We start from the raw sequence: 2,988 nt of genomic DNA, 5'->3' as shown, positions 1-2,988 counted from the left end.
TGAAATAGCATTACGTATTCATGTTGTCTTGATTTTTTAATTGGCCCTAATTTTTATATTCTGCATCTCATAGTTCATTGTGGGTAAGATACTATTGAAATGAAAGGAGCTTAACATCTATTTTTCTACTTTTGAACAATATTTCTTTAATGCTTCCATGGAACCAGCGCTTTCATCCAAATGAATATTCTTTCCATTGGAGACCTTTTTTCAGTATAGCTGTTAGATGGCCTAGTGGTTAGAGTGCTGGCTTCAGAGTCAGGAAGACCTGAGGTTAAATCTTGTCTGGGACATTTCCCAGCTCCATAACCTGGGCAAGTCACTTATTAACATCTCGACCTGAGGAAACTTGTCCTGCAAAACGGGGATAATACTAGCACTTATCTCCAGGGATGATTGTGAGGATCCCCTGGGATGATCAGTGTGAAGGACTTTATAAATAATGTTAGCTATTACAACGTTCATTTTCGAATCCTCTTCTTGCCCATTTCCTGGGTATCAGTTCAGCCCTTGAACTCTGCCAGTTGTGCTTTATATGTGAGCAGCCCCTCCTCACTATTTCCAATCATAAGCTCCTTGATGCCACTGTCACTTCTTGCATAGAAGTCATCATTGGAAATGAATTACATTGTGCCTGCCCTTTTTCTTTTCATTTCCCATTCATCACTCAGAATGTTGATTCTTGGAAGAATGCAAGATTTGTATTCATACAAGATCATGAAGGAAAATTTTAAGGTTTGTGTAGTAGGAAGACACTGGCCCTGACCAAAAGGGGACTGGCATTTTCCCTTTGTAGGCCAGCCACAGCTTTCTTCCTCTTACATAGTTTTGGGCCCCTTATCCAATTGCAATGTCTAACACATACACACATTTCTTTCTAACTTATATCCCATTACGTTAATTCAATGAGTTGGGCATTGGACCAGTTTTTTATAGCCTGAAGAATAAGCATTTAAACCACTTTTTTTTTTTTTCAGGATGGACTGTTAGACTGATCTCTTGAGTGCTCATGTATCTCATTGAGGAAACCCTGAAATGTTCACTTCCTTGATACAGTTAGTACTGTTATTTGAAAAGAGAAGTGTTTGTGGAGAACCTCACCATCTATAGGGAGTCCCTCTTTCTTCTACCCTTTAATAATTAGAAGAAAACACTGCTTTATATCTTACTTGATGTTAATATTCAGAGTCACTGAACAGTTATCTCTAGTTATTAGGAATAATGTATGATCTTAATATGTACATAAGAAACTGAGGATGGCCTTTAAGAGTGTGTTTTGCTCTTGTGAGCAGTTTTTGTGATAAATACAATAGCACCTTGTGTTCTTTGCCTATATGTATTTTTCAATTTGGGAGTTCTTTTAATCTTGAAAGAAAAATGAGCATTTCTATATATGCAGGACAAAATGAGAATTGAATTTCCACTTCATATTACTTGCTTTAACATTTTTTCTGAACTTTTCTTCTGTACATTTAAAAAGTATTTATTTCAATGAGTCTCCTGGCTAACCCAGCCCCTCTCCCATTTAGAAAAAAAAAACTAGAAGGAAAAAATTTAAAAACCAAATACTTTTAATCATTGTCAAAGCAAAAGCAGCCCTAAGTCCTTTAAAGAAACAAGGTTGGTTACTTCGTTGATCAGAATTCTTTAACCTTTCAAAAGTGTTTTTCTTAGCAGTGTTTTCCTTCTATAAACTGTTCTCTGGTTCTGCTGACTTCATTCTATGAATTCAAGCCTCTTAAATTTGTTTTGTCATAGCCTAACAATAATTTGATACTATTCTAGCACTCAGGCCACAATTTAGCTATTTCCTAATTGATGGGCACCCCCATTAGTTTATTTCTTTTCATTTTTTTCCTTTGAATCCCCCTTAGAATCAGTAAGTTAGTTTTGCTTGTGACTTTCATTCTTTCCCTTACAGTTTCTTCCATCTTAACATTACTTTCAATCCACACATTTCCCTGTGAAGAATGATATATATTTTTTATACCAATTTCTGAGTGTGTCCAACTTTTCTTCATCTTCCAGATAAGTGTAGTTCATCTGATGCCTGGTACCCCCATCCTTTATCCATATTTCTATACTCTTATTATGCATTCAATAACAAGCTCTCCTCCTTCCACTTTTTCTTTTCCCTTTTAAAATTCTTAATAGATCCAATCCCCTAGACCTCTTTTCCTTATTCCATTTAGAAGATACTCTTTCTAAAAGGACACTTGTTTTTTTCTCTCCCTATTAGAAGGTTAATAATATATCATCATACAATCCCTTCCAATTATTTAAATAAATATAAATTTCTAGGTTTCTCTGTACTTTATGTCTGTAAGTTCATATTCTGGTGTTTTCATCAGAAATGCTTGAAATTGTGCAATTCTATTCCATTAAAGATCCATTAAAACTCCAAAGTGTAGAAGAACTCAAGAGCTATGCTACAATGATTTCCTTGTAAATTTGAGCCTCATCAATAAAAAGAAAATGATGCATATTTAAGGAAAGAAGTCCTGGCATGCCAACAAAACACTGGAATGCTTTGAACAGGATATTTGACTTTCAAAGCCCACAAAAACATAACAAAGGTAAATAAGTACAATTTAGGAAAGAATAATGAAATAAATTACCCCATGTTTGGAGGTTTAAACATCTTTTTAAAGACTACCGTATGGGGTAAAAACATCTTTCTGTAGGGGAAAATACAGAATAAAAATGAAAGCTCAACTTGCAGAAAAGGGAGAAGTCAAGAAGGAGCCTAATTGGCACAATAAACTAAAACCCACAACCCTCTATAGGTAAATCTACTTTGCTGAATGAGGAATTGAATAGATGAGGGCCGGTGGAGGTGGAAGAGGGAATGGGTAATTGAATAGTGAAGGGATGATGACAGCCCTTCTCTAGACAAGACATAGGGGTGTAGGTAGAACAAAGAAGACTGAATCTAGCTGCTGTGCTTGGTTTCTACTCGAGTCGTTGTCATCCAAGCTCTTATCAGAA

This window comes from Gracilinanus agilis, chromosome 6 (assembly GCF_016433145.1).
Source record: "Gracilinanus agilis isolate LMUSP501 chromosome 6, AgileGrace, whole genome shotgun sequence".
NCBI classification, from domain to species: Eukaryota; Metazoa; Chordata; class Mammalia; order Didelphimorphia; family Didelphidae; genus Gracilinanus; species Gracilinanus agilis.
The sequence above is the reverse complement of the archived record's forward strand: the minus strand, read 5'-3'. Positions refer to the sequence as shown.